At 37.9% G+C, this 18,834-nt stretch overlaps 2 protein-coding genes across 5 annotated transcripts in view; one reads left to right on the top strand and one right to left on the bottom strand.

Annotated features, from left to right (window-relative positions):
* Positions 1-18,834, top strand: part of LOC108415618 (protein NLRC5-like) — an 802,877-nt gene that overhangs the window by 141,927 nt on the left and 642,116 nt on the right.
* Positions 1-18,834, bottom strand: part of LOC108415395 (NACHT, LRR and PYD domains-containing protein 3-like) — an 843,678-nt gene that overhangs the window by 117,052 nt on the left and 707,792 nt on the right. The gene's annotated exons all lie outside the window — the stretch shown is intronic.

Genomic DNA, 18,834 nt, shown 5'->3' on the forward strand with positions numbered 1-18,834 from the left:
CCATTTGAAGTTTGTGAATGGAGGAAGAGCTGATTCCCGCTAGAAGAGAGTTACAATAGTCGAGACGGCTGGAAATTAAAGCATGGATAAGGATTTCTGCAGCTGACTAAGAGAGGGATGATCTGATTTTGGCAATATTGCACAGATGGAAAAATGTAATTTTGACAATGGAGTTAATATGAGCAGTGAACAAGAGAGTTGAATTGAGGATGACACCTAGATTTCAGATCAATGGGGAAGAAGAGATAGCTACATCATCAATGCAAAGTGTGAGAGGAGGAGTTTTCTTGAGGGTTGATTTGGATCTAATGAGAATAAGTTCGGTTTTGCCACTATTTAACATGGTAACATGGTATCGATGTAGTATGTGTCCAAGGGGAAGGATGTATACAATGAAAAGTAGAGGGCCAAGGACGGATCCTTGTGGGACCCCTTGAGAGATGGCAGAGGTCGAAGAAGTATGACCAGAGAGGGTGATAAACTGCTGCCTATTGGTCAGGTAGGATGTAAATCAGTCCAGGGCGGTACCATCAATGCCCAGTTCATGTAGCCTTGACAGGAGAACGGGATGACTCACTGTGTCAAAGGCTGCACTTAGGTCAACTGGTAACAGGATGTTTAAAGCACCAGCATATGCAGACACAAGGAGATCATTAGTGACCTTAATTAGACTGTTTCAGTACTGTGAAATGGATGGAAACCAGACTGGAAAGGCTCAAAGAGATTATTAGATGTTAGGTGCTCTTGCAGCTGACTGGCAATGGTTCAGTCAATAATTTTAGATAGAAAGGGAAGATTAGAGATAGGACAGTAATTATTTAGGTCAGATGGGTCAAGGCCTATTTTTTAAGGATAGGTGTAACTGGGGCAATCTTACACATTGAAGGAACCTAGCCAAGGTGCAATGATTGATTAATAAGGGTGGTAAGGTGAGGGACCAGGACAGGTAGATTCAGATTCAGATTCAGATTCCTTTATTGATCCCAGGGGGAAATTGCAGTCTGCAGTCTGCAGACTGGCTTTAGTTAAGGTTGTAGAAAGTGGATCAAGAGAGCAGGTTGTGTTATTACAAATAGTTATGATGTCAGCAATGAAGGACGATTCGACAATGTTAAAGGCAGAAAGAGAGGAAGAGAATGGTTTATAGCCAGGAGGAAGAGTAGAAGGAGAAGATTGAAAAGGGATATCAGCAGTAGCGGTTGCCAGGGAGCTATTAATGTTTGCAATTTTAGATCCAAATAAACAAAGGAATGTGTTGCAAAGTTCGGAAGAAGCAGCTACAATGCCATCAGGGGGTTTAAAAAGTTTGGTGACTGTTGAGAAGAGATGACAGGAGTTTGTGCTGTGTTGATTGATAATGAGGCTAGAAAGATAAGTTGATATTTAATGTTCAAACGGATAAACTTTGTTGTTTTTTGCAAATATTCACTCATTTTGAATTTGATGCCTGCAAAACATTCCAAAGAAGTTGGGAGGTTGGGAGAAACTGAACAGGCAAGTGTGAGTAACTCAGATAATTCAGAAAGGAAAGAAGCATTAGGTTTTGGGGGATGGTAAAGTAACAGTGCAATAACAGAGCCAGGTCATTTAAGAGCAAGATATTCAAAAGAAGTAGAAGCTGTTATCCTATTTTCTGTGATGTTGACTTTAGTATTGAAAATCACAGCTAGACCACCTCCTCTTCCAGAAGAACAAAGTTTGCAGATATATTCGAAATTGGGTGGGGTCGCTTGATTTAGAGCATAGAAATCACCAGCTTGTTCAGTTAGGAAAAGTATGTCAATACAATTGTAAGCTCCTGCAGCACAGATGATTTGTTGGACAGGGAGCGAATGTTCAGCAACCTGAAAATGGTACCACATTGTAAAAATTCCAACTTTTCTTTAGTTCTCGACACTAAAGTAAGAATGTAATTTGAACTAAAAAAAAGTTGGTGGGGTTCACATATCATCTTAAGTAATTTCAACAAATTCAGCTCCAATGTATTCCTAACTTTTTTTCCTTTGTTGATGTAACTCACAATTTTACGTTTCTTGTCCACTGTACTAACTAGTTTAATTAACACATGCGCACTTCAAGTTAGTAGCGTTTGCTAAGGGGTTTCCCTGCCTGTGCAGGAGCTTATGCACTTTTGCTAGTCATTTAGGTACAACAACTGCCCAAGGTATGGAGTAAATTTTCAGTAGTAAGTCATGTTGCAGATAAATTTACTTATTTTCACAACATTTCTCAACATTGTATACTTAAAGGTTCATAGTAATTCCTGAGGTTAAAATCAAATGTTTCAATATTATAAGCAGAATAACACTTATATTCGACTATACGCCCAGCTGTCGACAAAATATGACATCTTGTATAAACAGGCCACAGTTTCTAGAAAATGTTATTTTCAAATAAGTCATTTTCAACAAAGTTTTAATGTGTGTTAATGGTCTCATTTCCTCTAAAGGCCAATGCAGCTAATAAGGTATAGCAGTGTTAGCATAGTGCTAAATGTAGCTAGTGTTAGCTAGCTAGCTACATTACTTAGCTAGCTATTGAAGCCATAATTCGCCCGTTTGTGTCGTGTAAGTTAATATGCATGCAGAAACCACTCTCTTAACCTAATTCAAAAAGGACATCTTATAGATGCTGTATGTCAAATAATAACAGAATTCACTTGAGTGTGTTTGAAACCATCATTAAGTCAGTGGGGTTGACAACGTTGAATTCTCTGTGCCACCTTAAAAACAACTGCTGAACTATTTAAGGTGGAAGTGAGAATTGGGGTGAGACGATAATTTGAGCTTTATGGGGGTGAGGGGTTTGTGCTGAAGCTTTATCAGCTGGTGTTCAGTTTCTCTACATGGAGAGAGGGAGAGAATGCTGAATGAACTTCAAATGTGAAGAGGTTCATTAATGTTGCTTTCAAGTGCACCTTCGAAGTTCGTATTTACGACTTTGGTGCTCGTAAGTACAACGTGATTTCTGTTCAAGCGATTTTGGACGGACACAACAAGAACACCCTAGGAATTTTTTTTGGTTTTCTGTTTCCAATAGAGCAAGTATGTGTTACTGCAAACAAAACAAGTAGATCTTTCAGTGAGCAATATTTTTATCCAGTAAGAAGTATTAGTTACTTGTTCCTAACTTTTTTTCATGTGTGGATGAGTCATAAAAAATGCAGTGTTTATGTGCTGCTCCTTTATCAACTTCGTCACCTTTTTTATTAACTTGCTGCCAACTCGGAAATTTTTAGCTTATCGAAAAATTCAAGCTCATAAATATGAGTTTGTGGTGGACTTCATGTGCACTCATCTTGTAAATACGATATTTCCGACATGAAAATTTCATGCAACATAAGGTCAGTGTTTCTGCAGAGCTCAAGCGCTTAAACACTAACTTTGATTATTGAGTTGATTCTTCTCACTTGACTCATTCTTTCAAATCGACCTTTCCACTCCAAAAGTTTCTTCTCCACACTTACTTTTAAAGCAGTGTTAGCAAATGTCACAGTTTTCCTCCTAAATGCAGCTTAAAATTCCACATATAATTAATTCTGTTGGAATGTTCTTCACTTTAGGCTTTAGTGTCCTGCTGTGTGGTTCGATATGAACATTTGTGAGCACCCTGCCAGGAATCCAGGTAATTATGCTTTTTAAATATTTCTATGTTAATTTTACAGAAAGTGCTCACATAACTGAAATTACAGCCTGGTTTGAACACTGCTGGACTGATAGCTAATGTTTTTGCACATTGTATTCCTATGAATCATTTGCATGACACTGTAATATGTAAATATTTAAGCACTTCTCTCATAATTGATCTTTTTAATAGATGCTGCTTTTATGTATTAAAATAACATTCACCAAAACATATCACCTTAATGTCATTTTTATGAATATGGAAACTTTTATTGAGGTGGATTTTTTTTTTTTAGCCCTGAATATCAAAACTAGTCGGTAGTAATGTGGTTGAATTTGTTTCAGCACCTTGGCAGCCAAAAACATTTAAATTGTTTATTTAACGTTCATTTCATTTTTATCTTTTGTCTGCTTTCCAAAATTAAAGAAAATGTTGAGTAAAAGACTAGAGAAATATTATAGCAAATTGAGTGAAGTCTCTCAAAGGAACATGCATAGAACATGCTTAGAATTAAGAAGCCGTTTCAGAGAATTTATAGATTCAGTTTTATTGCCCTTGTTCAGTAAGAGGACAGGTTGCATAAACAGAGAATATTGTTTTAGTTATGCATATTTCTTCTTGAATGTTTTTCTTTCTGTTTCTCCCCCAGATGTAGACCATTTGTGGCTCGGATGCAGTGTAAAGACTGCAAGTTTTCCCACCCTGATTCTGAGGTTTTACTTAAGCATTACCTGCTTCGTCACGGACAAGGGCGTCCAGGGAGAAAGTGGCCCTGCCTCTATTTGGATTATGTTTGCTCCTTTAAAACAACATGTGCTTTAAAATTACATCTGGCATGTTTCCACACTCAAATACAGATTAAAGTCAACACAACATTTAAGTGTGAGTTTAAAAACATTTGCGAAAGCAGATTTTTTAGTCATCCTTTTTTGGGCATTTAAGGAGTCATGAGACAGTGAGCTGTCTATTTGTAGGTTGCCAATACAAAACCAACAAGCTTAGATATTATTCTACTCATAAAAGTAGAATACACCAAACTCACACAGCAAGATATTTAAGAAGTTCAGTATATAGAATTAAATTGGATTTGACACTGAGGCAAGAAAAGACTTTATTGAAGATTTCGGAGAAACAAGTACATTCTCGCAGACTGGTCAAGGTACTAATGTGTTGAATTGTGAGTTGGAGAGTGTTGATAGGGAGACTCTTGAACGTAAACTTGCATCTTGATTTCTCTGCATGCAAACTGTTTTACATGTTTCAAAGTATGCAATTCAGAAAATAATTGAAGAAATACATGATATTTTGTATTTTCAAAGGTAGTTGCTTTTGAAACTATCAAAGAAGTGTTGCTCAAGCAGAAAGTTGATATAGATCCTGGTATCATCCAGGAAATTAGTAATGCTGTGTTTGAAACCAACGTTATCCAGCAGACTATATCAGTTAAAGGGGGTTTGTCAACTGATTATAAGAGAAATTTGTTCATCAAAGAGCATTTTTCCATTGTAGAGCCAACAGAATATCTCTATGACAGGACACATAAAAATCACTTTGTATATGTGTCCGTTCGCCAACTGAATAATTGTATTACGTCCTTCCCATACAAAAATTCCGACAGGGTCAACAAACCAAAAGTCATATCCAAAACAAGTTTTGCCAAGAGAACACTAAGTGGGAATGCAAAATTGAAAATTGTACACTACTACAATTGCTTCCTCTTATGATTGGGTCCAGAATCCCAGAAAATTAACTTGGGAGATACTTATAGACTTGAAAGTCATTGTTGAGATGGTTCCACTAAATTTTCAGAAGAAACTCTCTGCTATTTTGAGAGCAAGATCTTGGACCATCGTAATTTGTTGACTGAAACTTTTCCTGACTTAACTCTTCATCCAAAACATCACTTTGTTGATCATTACCCTTGGTTAATTCGCTGTTTTGGGACATTGGTGTCTCTTTGGACAATGCGATTCGAAGCAAAGCACAGTTATTTCAAAAAAGTTCTGCATGATACACACAACTTCAAGAATGTTCTTCTTACACTTGCCACAAAACACCAACAAATGATGGCATACCATCTACATGGTCATGACCTTTTCAAACAATCATTGTATGTAGAGAGTGCAAAAGTCTATTCAGCTAGTTCTTTGGAAGGAAAAGTTAAATCAGCAATTGAGAGGAAATATCCAGATGCAACCACATTGTCTTTTTCCTCTGATGTTCATTTACATGGAGTCTGATATATGGCTGACATGATCCTCTCTGCAGGACAATGTAGTGGATTGCCAGAGTTGTACAAAATCTTGAAATGTGTAGTGATTCCAAAAGATGTGTCATTCCTTTGTAAGACACTGTCGGCCTGGTATCTTGAACATTTTAGGTCTTCTGAGATTCAGAAAAGCAGTTTTGATGACGGTCATGTGCTTGATCCTGATATGTTAAATGATTTCCACCCCCTGACCGCGTACAAAGTTGGTACCAAACTGCTTGTGACATCAAAAGTGTTTTTACTTTGTTGAGAGTATTTATGCTTGTACACTAGATATGCTTGGATTTTGGAACTCTTAGCCAGTATTTTGTTCAAAGTAATAAACTCAACCTCTGCATTTATGTGTATGAATTCCTCTGCATAACAAAACAGGTAATGTGGCTCAAGGTCCCCGAACTTTATTCACACACATTTACAAAGTAAACTGGTCAGGGCTTTTCACATTTGCCAGTGCAAATCACATGGCAGTTAAAGGAGAATTTGAACAAATTTTCTAAATCTCATCTTTAAGTAGCATCTAATATGAAAGTGTTACAAGTGCTGTACATATGCATTCATGGAATATTTTTGAGAAGAGGTTGTTGAATCATGTGTATTTAAGCAGGGAAGTTAAAAAACTGTGCCCTCATGGACTGGAACAAAGAAACCTGCCATAAAATGCTTGGTACATGTGCTAGACATAAAAAACTGTTTCCCTCACTTTCTCTTTTTCTTTATTATTATATCTTAGCATTTTGTTTTATTTTTTGGCCCACAAAAGGTTGCTCCGGATTTATATTACTGAGGCCAAAGTCAGGCGAGTCCAGCCGCTTGAGGTACCCAAGTCTCTGGACCATTTGAAGACTTTAGAGGAAAAATTACAACTAAAGAAGGGATTTGAGTTGCAATTTGAAGACCCAGACTTTGATAATGCACTGTGTAACTTGCACAGCATTGATCATCAGCACAAGACATATCAGATGTAAGCTCTGTATCCTCCCTGGACACAGCAAGTTTGTCACGTTCTTCAGGTTCACTCCTAAGTCCAACAACGGTTTGCCCAAAAAACTTGCGAAGTGTTGCACAGTGGCCTTCCCCCTTCAGTGGGCCTATGTTTTCACTTGATGTTGAACTTGGGCTGCAAAAGGCTAATGAGATCTATCAGGAGACAAAGAAACCCTTGAATGTCCACAGGGACATGAAGTCTGAGATACTGGACAAGCTTGCACAGACCATTTTTGAAATCAAAGCCTATCCTGATGCATGTGAGATTGAGTCAATTGCATCTGCTCTTATACAGAAACATCCATGCCTTAAAGAACCTGGCACAGGTTCAGGTTGGGATGGCTGGGTGATGAGAATTAAATTTAAACTTGACAACTAATTGCGGGATGCTGGAAGTGAATATCAACCGGAAAAGAGAAAGAGGTGAGGGTGAAGGGCTGAAGGCATGCATGAAGAAGTCTAAAAGAGCAGAGGTCAACTTTTTACCTGATCACCCAGAAGGCCAGACAGATGAATCTCTTGAAAATTAAAGAGTTGCCACTGTTGAAGAAACTTGGAAAAAGAGGATAGATGCAACACTTATTTGTCAGAAGATGGAAGCAACATTCTCTTTTGGCGCAAGGAGGTCGTAGAGGTTGAACCACTTGTTGAAGAGATCAGGGAGAGGTGGCCTATGCTTTTTTAAGAGGAGGAGGTAAATGCTTGTGTTTTTGAATCGTGGTATTTTATTTCACTAATGATCCATTGTGACAATTTAAACTAACCTTTTATTACTGCACTGGAAAAGTAGCCCGATAGTGTTTCATTATACTGTACTACCCTGTATTGTATAATGACAATAAAGTTGAATTGAATTGAATTGAACTGAATTGAATTAATCAAATTGTCTGTTTTCTGTGCTTTGTTGTAAGCAGATCTGCAGGGAGTTCTTTCGAATCACAAACATTAACCTGCTGAGCACATTTAAAGGATCTCTAGACAAATATACAGCACCTTCCCTGAAGCTGTATAGAAGGCGCAGGGAGGCATTTGGGCAGGAAATGAAGATACTTTCGGAGAACCTGGATGAATAGGTATTGTTCCTGTGTGACTTTCATAAATAGGCTAATAGAAATGCTCTAAAATTATCCAGTCTAATCTTTTTACGTTAACTTACATTAGACATGTTAAGAGTAGGTTTTTGCTGTCAGTAAAATTACCATTATTTAGATGAATATTTTTTTTTTAGTTGATGGAGTTTGATTTAATAAGCACTTCTTTGGGTACACTACACATTCATGCAGTTATGTAATCAACTATTCATGTGGCAGCAGTGCAGGGCATAAAATAATGCAGATACAGGTCAGAAGCTTCAGATAATGTTCACATCAACAGCCAGAATGGAGAAAAAATATGATATCAGTGATTGAGTGTTGAATGTCCTTCATGCTAGAAAGGTTGATTTGAGTATTTATGCTGATATTCTGGGATATGTATGCATAATATCTAGAGTTTACTTACTATAGTGCAGCAACAATGAAACATCTTTGTTGCTGACCAAGTTCGTCCCTGCATGGTCACAGTTTAATATCTTATAATGATTAATGCCTAATGTCAATTTCACATGTATTTCTGTAGTCTGTATCTGGAGTAGCTACTTGCATGTTGGCTACTTGCATATTGTGGCTATGTTCATATTACCTTAAAAATATGTTTACAAACAGGAATGAACATGGCTCTTGATACATTTGCTAAACATTGAACCAGAGCTGCTGGTTTCTACAAGTATTGTCAACCGTATGTGTTTGCTCAGGTGACTGATATTGTTGCCAGTCGGGAAAGAACAGTACTTGAGGGGTTGCCCCTTTTTCTGCGGGAAAATCCATCCAGCTTACTGAAGAAATGCCTGGTAAGTGGTGCCTTTACCTACATTGAAGATATGCTTAGTGCTTTGTGAATGTATAAAAATATTTTGATCTCTCGCTCTCTTTCTCTCCCTCTCCCACCCAGGAAACAGATGCTGAGGACCACTACACCAAAGATGTACAGATTGGAATTCTTTCTGTAATGAAAGATAACGTGGCTTCTGCGACATCTGCCAGAAGTCACAAACGTTGCAATTATCCTGGAGGAGGCTGTTGTTCTTCAGGACATTGTTGATCTGCCAACAGCATTTGTGTACTTGTTTGACCTTCTGTATGCCATTAATGTGGAATATCCCCAAGAGCTCAAGTACACCTTTGAGGCGATACAGAAGATTTTCATGGATCTTGGTCGATCTTGCTCTGCGAGAGTACAGTCTCTCAAGATTAAACTCTGCTAAGTGGACAGGTCTTTGCATGCTTAATCCTCCACTCTACCCTTGGTCACTGACCCCTTCTGTTTTCTGAACACCAAAAATGGTTCTGCATTACACCCGGCTGCATTACACAGCTATCAAGTTTTTTCAGTAGTTAACATAGAAAATTTGAGTAGTTTGATCAGTGGAGTCGATAGCCTTTTTGCTCATTTTTGTTTATTACTAAAAAAGTGTAATGCAAGTCGAGTTTTGCTGTAAAAAGCAGTTTGAAATCCTAAACAGTTCAGTTTGCATGTTTGCAAAGTGTTGTGAAATGTATTGGCTGTGTCACATCAACAAAGAACAGTTTTGCTGTGGTTAAATCCATCCAGCTTACTGAAGAAATGTCTGCTAATTACCATTCAGTGTGCTATATACCTATAGATCTGCTTAGTGCTGCATTTAGAATGCATTTTTTTGGTTGCATTACACATCTCTCCTTTTTCAGTAATTAACATACATGTGTGTGAGTAATAGAACAGTGCAAATGATTTGATCAATAGCTTTTATTTTTTTACATCTAAAAGTTTAAATCAAGGGAGTTATTGTGTTTTTTGAAATTTAAATTTTGAAATTAACAGTTGCTCAGTTTGCAGATTTGTGAAGTGAAAAGTACTGGCTCTTATATTTTGAAATGCTTCCTGTAGTTATTAATGCTGTTTCCAGTCTTTTAACATGGAAATTATTTGTATTTCCTTAAAAGAGTAGTATGGTGAATTTAAAAAAAATCCAGTTCACACATTTTCCCCACTTGCTCTAGTGATCCAAGGCTACCAGAAGAACCATAATGGCACCATAATTGTCAGCTTGGCAAAAATATATGTCCAAAAACTTTTCAACAAGCAAACTTAATTGTTAATAAGTGAACCTAGACTGAAAATGAATCTATTGAGTCCATCTGTGGATTTGTTGAAATAAATGATTGCCCAGTTATTATCAACAGTGGCTTTTCAGACTGAGCTTTGTGTGCAACCAGGTTGCTGTCTGTGCATCCTGATTGCATTATGGGTATTTTTATTCACCAAACTATTCCTTTAATTTAAAGGTTTAGTGTAATGAGGTTGTATGCTGAATTTTATCTAGCAGATTTTATAGTTCTTATTCTGAATTTGTTGGGTATGCACAATTGAACACATGGCAATTTATTTTTATTTACTTTTTATTTTGTTTAATTGGACCCCATATGAAAATGACTAAACAGTAGATTAAAGAATAGTTCAGTCCAAAGGTGAATTTGGTGTTACTCTGGCCAGTCCACTAGGTGGAGCGAGGAGGCGGACGCATACGCTGAGATAAGCGAGATTTATTATGTGCAAATCCAGGGTCGTGGTCAAAGCAGTCCAGGGTCGTATAGCCAACACAGACAGACTGGGGGACAGACATGACATAAGCCGGAATAACCAGCAAAAGACCGAGACATCAAACAAAGACCAATACAATCATACAAAGACTGGCAAACACAAGGGGCAAATACAGGGCTTAAATACACGGGACAATGAGGAACAGGTGAACACAATCAAGGGCGGAGTAACAAAACCAAAACATGAACACATGGACAGGACTGGGAGGGGCCAACCGTGACATCCACATTCTTGTTTCCATTGTCATTTTACCCCATTTTTCCATTTAAAGAATAGTTTGGAGAAAATGTCTTTACTAAATGTTTTAATACTCTTTAATAAATGTTTTATTAATGTTCATCTTGTTGGACTGTGTTCTTTATTACTATAAATATGCTATATTACTTTATTGCTTTTGCATTAAAATATTAAGTTAACCATCTGGACTCATTTTTATAAGTTGTGATAGCTTTTGTTTTCCCAACTAACATTGCTTTATCCTTTAATTCATTCCATGGACAAAATATTTTAAGTGAACTCGTAATTTAACTTTATATTGTGAGTTGGGCAGACTTTTGAGGGAAAAGTTCAATTTACTCAAAAAATCACTTGTAATAAGTTGACACTTTTTTAAAGTTTGTTGAACTTTTTTTCTTTTTTTTTTTTTACAGTGTACCAGCTGGTGGGTCAAAGAATTACTGCCTACTTATCAACCGACATCGGCCTCATCAGTCGGGTCCGTCCCGCGCTGCTCCTGGCTCCTTCCCAAACCCTGGACAGATCTGCTCGCTTCCACTGGACAGTTGAATGAATTGCTCTTCTCTTGTATGTCACGCAGAAGGTGGCCGGGTGGACGACGCCGTATCGGAGGTCGGGAATGCTGAGAGATCGCAGCTCGTTTCTCACCCCGTCGAAGCGTTTCCGCTGCCTGCGGAGCTCCGCCGAGATGTCCGGGAAGAACATCACTCACCTGCCCTCGAACAGGACGGCGCCCTTGTCCCTCGCTGCCTTCATGGTCCTAACTTTGTCACTGTAGTTCAGGAATTCCATGCCGACTGCTCTTGGAGGAATATTCCTCTGTGCAGGATCAGTTACACCTTCATCTGTTCTTCCGAGTCTCTGCGCTCTTTCGATTGTTCAGGGCTTGGGAAAAACTTCCGAGCCGAGAGTTTGAGGATCCATCTCTCCAGGAAAGCGCACATGTCTCCTCCCTCCGGCCTCTCCGCGAGCCCCACCAGGCGCAGATAGACCTGCGGCTTCGGTTTTCCACATCGTCCACCTTCAGAGTCAGTGCCTTTATGGCAGCCTCCGTTTCCTCAGCTTGCTCCTGCAGGGACTCTATATGGACCTCATTGGTCCTCGCGCGGCTCTCTGCCTCCTCGTGCGGGGTTCATGGGCGTGCAGCTCCTGCTGGACGTTCTGAATGGCGGTGAATAACTTGTCAGATCTGGATGTGAAGCCGTCTTTCATCGTTTGGACGGCTTGTAGAATCTGCTCGATGCTGGCTGGTCTCGGCTGTTGCCTCCACCTGCGCTGTTCCGTCCGCAGATTGCGGCTCCGCAGAACTTTCTGTTTGCGCTGTTTTCTGCGCCGTTCTGATGGTTTTGTTGCGGCGTTTTGTCTGTAGTGTTCGCTGTTTCCATTTCTAGCTCAGAATTAACGAGGCTGGTCGTCTTTAGTGTCGAATTCTCCAGAATATTCGCGACGGGCTCCGGTTTGCGTCTAACTGGCACCGCCCATAACCCCAACTAACTTTTAGTAACAGTTCCTCATTGTTTATTAGATACAGCGGCTTAATTATAACACAGAGCATTTATTAATGTCCAGTTTTAAATGTTACATTTCACAAATGAACCTCAGCTACACTTATTAATGTTCATCTATTTAAACACGCGGTCAAGACGATGACATCATAACAATAAACACAATTACAGCCACTTTATTAAGGCCCATCAAACGCACATGAATATTAGGATCAACTAAAATACACATTTGCTTTAGCACTACAGAAAAACAGCGAATAGGAAGTAATAAAACAAGATTACAGACTAAATAAAGCCGAGCAGTGAAAAACAGACTAAACACTTCTCTAAAAGTGCGCAGGCAGCAATAAATGATCGCTTGTCTTGCAGGAAACACGAGCTAAAATGGAACTTTACAAACAACGTTAAGCTTCAAACAGAACACTGCAGTTATAAACACGCTCACCTAAATGTGCGCACCTTTTATCACGATCACTTAAGTCTTAAGTAGTGGCTCAGAAATGAGTGAACCAATGAAGTAACATCAGTAATTATGTAATGACGTCAACCTTAAGTGCAACTTTACATCAGCAGATATTTAACACACAACAGCGCAATAACACAGTATTAATGTTCTATGACTTTATACAGCATCCAACTGTCATCAATGATCAGAATAATGCCCCAGAAATAGAGGCTACAGAGTCACAGCACTGCCTCTAGTCAGCACAGCCTTATTTAGCTTGTTATGCAGATTTGGGGTGAAATGATCAGATCAAACTGTTCAAAAGGCCACTTTATACACTGTCAGCACAAAAGAGTCTCTAATTGAACTGCAGGCTGTTTTAAGACCAACTGTTCTTCAACTCGACCAGGATCCTGACATGTGGTGCAGAAAATCATTGAAACGTCGCTGAATTTTAAAAGAGATGTTGACAAATAGCCGCTCCTGTTTCATGTGATTAAGCGTCGTTCAAAAGCCCATTGCTCTTCAATCAAAGTAGAAGCTGATTGAAAAGTTCCATATATTTCCAGAATGGACAGCCTACTTTGACTATCCCAAGACTTTGTTCTCCAAACCAGGAATATTATGGGGAGAGCTTTGCACCATCCTTTGGCACGAGGAATGTCCAAATTCATAGCAGCATCTCCGCCCATTGTGGTGAGCCATATTCAGTGCACAGGTTACTCCAAGCATTACTGCAGTCTGGTGCTACTGAACTGATGTTTCCTACAATAACAGCGTCAATGTCTTCATATTCTCCAAGAGCTCCACCCTCTTCTGATGACGTAAATGCCCATTTCAGTGCTGCGCTGGTCTCTTAATACGAACTCACCATGAATGTCCTACAAATGAAATCTTGTATTAATACTAAACTCCACTGAACTCTTGCTCCATAAAGATGAAGTTCAGCTTATTTCTCATTTGAGCTCTTCTAAATACTTCCAGGCACCTCCGACAGTTTTTAAATATCAAATTCTTATTTTATGATGAATGTAAATATTCATCATATTGTGCATATTGTGGCAGAGGGAGTTTTTTCTGGATCAGATCATTTGTGGCGCATGAACAGCAGACAGTCTGACTGTCACCATCATCTCATGAATGAAGAGCTGCTGAGGCTCATCCATGTGACAGAAACAGATTCATCTTTAAACAATAAAGACATCAAACTGACGAAGGTGAATCCCGTCTACATGAAGAACAAACCGCCATCAGTGCATCCAAAGATGTGCAGAACTGAAAGAAAGATGTTCTGGGTGTGAATCGCTGAACAGCTGACTAGAACTTCCACAGCACGAAGCTCACAGTCCAGTAAAAAACGCTTCTGCAGTGTTTCTATTGGACAGATCCTGACTTCTCAGTACAAACATCTTCCTGAAGGACTTTTCCACACGTCTGTTCCACACGGTCCACAGTGCCGTGTTGATTCCTCATCAGGAACAGCATCTGGGATCATTCCAAAGCAGTCTGCATGGACCCAACTTTCCCAAGTTCCCCATTCTCTATAATTAGCCCAACAGAAGAAAGTGTGTGAGGACAGCACCACCAAATTTGAAACTCTAACAGTTTAAAGTTTGAGCGTCAGAACCATTTTCAGAAAATGTCTTAAAAACATGAATCAGTAACACAAAGCAGTGACCACACCAGAAACAACTGTCCAGATCTGTAAGTCATGTGGAGGAAACACAAGAACAATTTATTTCTAGAAACAATTCATTAAAATTCAGCCGAGGCTCCTTTTATTAAATTAAAGTTTGTAGTGAGTTTGTCCTCAATGATGTGAAGCCCGGAGCCAATTCAGCACACAACAACAACAACAACAACAACAACAACAACAACAACAACAACAACAATAACAATAATAATAATAATAATAATAATAATAATAATAATAATAATAATAATAATAATAATAATAATAATAATAATAATAATAATAATAATAATAATAATAATAATAATAATAATAATAAATGTGGGAAATGAGGCGGCACGGTGGCTTGGTGGGTAGCGCTGTCGCCTCACAGTGAGGAGGGCCTGGGTTCGATTCCCCGGCTGGGTGACCAGGGTCCACTCTGTATGGAGTTTGCATGTTCTCCCCGTGTCTGCGTGGGTTTCCTCCGGGTTCTCCGGTTTCCTCCCACAGTCCAAAGACATGCAGTCAGGCCAATTGGACGTGCTAAATTGCCCCTAGGTGTGAGTGACTGTCTGTGTCTGTCTGTCTGCCCTGCGATGGACTGGCGACCTGGGATAGGCTCCAGCACCCCCCTGCGACCCTGACGGAGAAGCGGCTTAGAAAATGGATGGATGGATGGAAATGTGGGAAACAGTGATTATTAATGTCAATATAAACAAAACTTAATTTTAAGTTTAATTTTGTTTAGTGAACCAGAAACAATTTACTAACAGACCAATCACAGCTCAGCACGTCATTACTTGCGAAAGGATTTTAAATCATCTTGTTTTTAATCTATTATTATGTATTGTTATTTGATATGTATGAATTATATTATTTAATTTCAGTTAATATATATTTATTCAATAATAAAACAATTTGATTTGTTTTAATGTAAAAATAATAAAAATAATAATAATAATGTACATTATTTAAATAATGGTTATAATTATTCTTAAAGTAATAAAATAAATAAATTATTAAATAATTGTATTAATTATTCTAATTTATTTATTAATATGTATTTTTATAATACTATTCTGTTTGTGTATTATTGTGAATAATTTAAAAAGTTAATATTTTTTGTTTATTATCTATTTATTTATTCAATAATATAAATATGTAATTTGATATTTGCTTTATTTTAATGTTAAAACAATAACAATAATTATCATAATAAAATACATTTATTTACATTATTGATCATTTTTATAGCTGCAAAATAAAAATGGACTAAATAATAATTAAATATGTTAATTCATTAATAAGTATTTATTCAAGAATTTAAGAATGGAAAAGGATTTGTTTTGTATGTATAATAATAATGGCAATAATGATGATAATAATAATAATAATAATAATAATAATCATGCTTATAATAATTATGATTGTCATTTAGTATTATCATTATGAAATAAATTAATCATTAAATAGTAATAATATTTATTAATAACTATATTATTAATAATATATATTATTAATAAATATAATATAATTAATAATACAATAATATTAATAATTATTATTTTATTGCTGTTGTTATTTATTGTTCAATCTGTGTGTGGTTTTATTTATTAATAAATCATATAAACATTCTATTTTTAAGAAATTAATTAGTTCATTCTTTCATTTTATTATAAAATCTGTCTGATTAAAGGAAAAACAGTGTAAAGTACTTTAATGAGCTGCTGAGTCACCACAAGCCATCAGAGCTTCAATCTGCCTTGAACTCTGCAAGTCTCTACAGATGTGCTGCAGGACCCCTCAGCTGGTGTTTGATGGTGGTGGTGGACAGTGCTGTCTAAAACATCTGTCCACAATCTCCCATAGGTGTTTAACTGGACAACTGGCTATTCTGACCATCACTTTTCCAGTGAGCTCTGAAATGTTCAGTGGTCTTTATGAGGGGTTCCTGCCCTACTGCCCAACGTTCTTCACTGACATTTTCAGTCTCCTGAGGAACATCTGCTCTTATGTTTTACTTTACAGATCACAATAACGCACAAACATCTATGAGTTACTGACCAGCCCTGTTTACTAAATTCTTCCACACAGATCTAAATGCAGAGGTCACTTTAGTCTCTGTTCCTATTAAAACACTGTCCAGTTTAGACGTCTGTGTGACTGAAGCTCCATCTGCGCCCCTAAATGATCCAAAATCAAGGTCAACTGAGCTGCTCAGCGTTTCATACCTGCCACAGAGTTTGAAAGGAGGTTAAATGCTTTACTGTATTATCTAGAACACCTGTCTGGAACCATCTGCACTCGTTATGTTTCTCTGATTGTTCATTCAGGTTATTCCTTTAATTTGTCGCCTGCCTGTATCTCTTAAATCTGAAATGAGAAATATGCTTATTTCTGTTCAGAGGGGCTTACTGGGGGGCTTTTCCTCTACAGATGTTGCTCTGCAAACTAGAACCATCAGACCAGCATAGATTGAGACGATTTTCAGCAACTTGAATGTTGAAATATATGGAGTGATGTTCTTGTTGGAGGCCTGCAGATGCAGATTCTGTGCAGTCCTACAAATGACTCCCTCATTTAGAAGACACTGACTGTGTGAAGGTACAAAGTGTTTCTAAATGGTTTCAGATCCTCAGACATTACACAGTATAAGACAATGAGAACATGAGGAAACACAAAACACAGTTTTTAAACGCTCAGTTCATTTATTGAAAGAAAGAAAACATCTAAATCACCAATATGAGAAAATGATCTGCTTCCTAAACTTAATAACTGGATCTGCCACCAGTTTAGCAGCAATAACTGCTGGAACCAATCAACTGCAGAAACACTGACCTTATCTGAGGTGAGCAAGTTCCTTAGATGTCCTTCTGGGTTCTATTCAGAGTTCCTGCAGGAGCTGTCGCTGAGTTCTTGGAGGAATGTTGGTGGCCCTTTCAGTAGAGCTGCCAATAATCAAGCCTGGGTTTGTCTAGTTTAATTGATCCAAATTAGTATCTAAATGTGGTGAACTGGTTGATTGAGGAACACAGGGCCAGTTGGTTTTGGAGAACTTTTTATTTTTTTCTACTTTTTTATTATTTTGTCTTAAATTACATTTAGTTTGAAATCTGAATCAATTAATTTTGACAAATATACAAAAACAAAAGACATTATGAGGCAAATACGTCTTCATGGCTCTGTAAACTGCCTGCCAAACATTTGTCGACAAAGTTTTGAAGATTTTCAGTAAAGTTTGATTTTCAGTGTTGCTGTTTAAACAAAGTGAATGAATCCTGTAAATGGAGAGAACAGAGACAGAGACGATCCTCTCAGTGAAGGACTGACTCAATTAAGGTCACTCCACCTTGATCGGTCAGCTCTAAGGAGCTGCTCGGACAGTTTCAGTATCCATCCAGCTCCATAAACATCTGGGAAGTTCTTCAAGAGGAATGACAGAACAAACAGGAGGAAGCTGTAGAAAAAGAGTCTTTTGGTATGAAGGTTGTGTTTGCAGTAAGGATTTATTTTAAACAACATGTAGATTTGATTCTTCTTTAGTTTTTGTCATGAATCTGTTCGTGATGTCGTTTTCTCAAAATAAAATGTGATGTTTTTATTAATCAAAACCAAAAAAGACACAGATGACGTTTTTAGGGCTTTTAGGTGTCCTGAGATTTTTGAAGCTCTTTCCTCCTCAAAGGAATTTTGTTCAGATGAATTTTCAGGGATTCTGTCAACAGCAGTAATTACTGCCACCTGGTGGACATTCGGACTGAGGTCAGCGTTTTCTCACAAGAGTCAAAATGGAGCAAAGATCACACTGATGGTGCTTTTCCACTTCATGATACAACTCAGCTCAGCTCTGCTTTTGGTACCAGCTACATCCTTTTCCTCTGCAGGTACAGCTCCCCATCAATGTAGCTGGTTGTCATAGCGACACCACATGCACCTGCCATGACGTTAAGGAGGAGAAACTTGAGAAAGTAAAACATTCAGGTCTGTCAGTTTTTGAGCTACACAGACATTCTGCCTTTTTAGGCTCTACTGTGTGTTTAGTTTCCCCGGTTTTGTCAGTTCCTCTTTCAGTTGTTGGAACTGTAGTAAATACATGAGGCAGCCACCTGCAATACGCTGGGTTTTTCTTTCAAAAGACATGTGGCTTCTCAAATATGTAACCACCTGAGTGGAAAATGTCCACAGAAGTTTGATATTTCTATGAAACTGAACTTGTTTTGATCAGAATTTTACCAAGCGCCTGTTTTTTTACTTATTTTTGACTGTATCTATTCAGAAAATCAATCCACAGCTTAGATATCAGTTAGAAAGTGTGAGAATAAAGTGTCTCTGAGATGAAAATCTAAGAACTGTGATGATTCTTCATTACATGGCTTACTACTGTGACACAGTCGATGAGGAGCATCAGGCGGACTTG

The sequence above is a fragment of the Pygocentrus nattereri genome, chromosome 9, assembly GCF_015220715.1.
Source record: "Pygocentrus nattereri isolate fPygNat1 chromosome 9, fPygNat1.pri, whole genome shotgun sequence".
Taxonomy (NCBI): domain Eukaryota; kingdom Metazoa; phylum Chordata; class Actinopteri; order Characiformes; family Serrasalmidae; genus Pygocentrus; species Pygocentrus nattereri.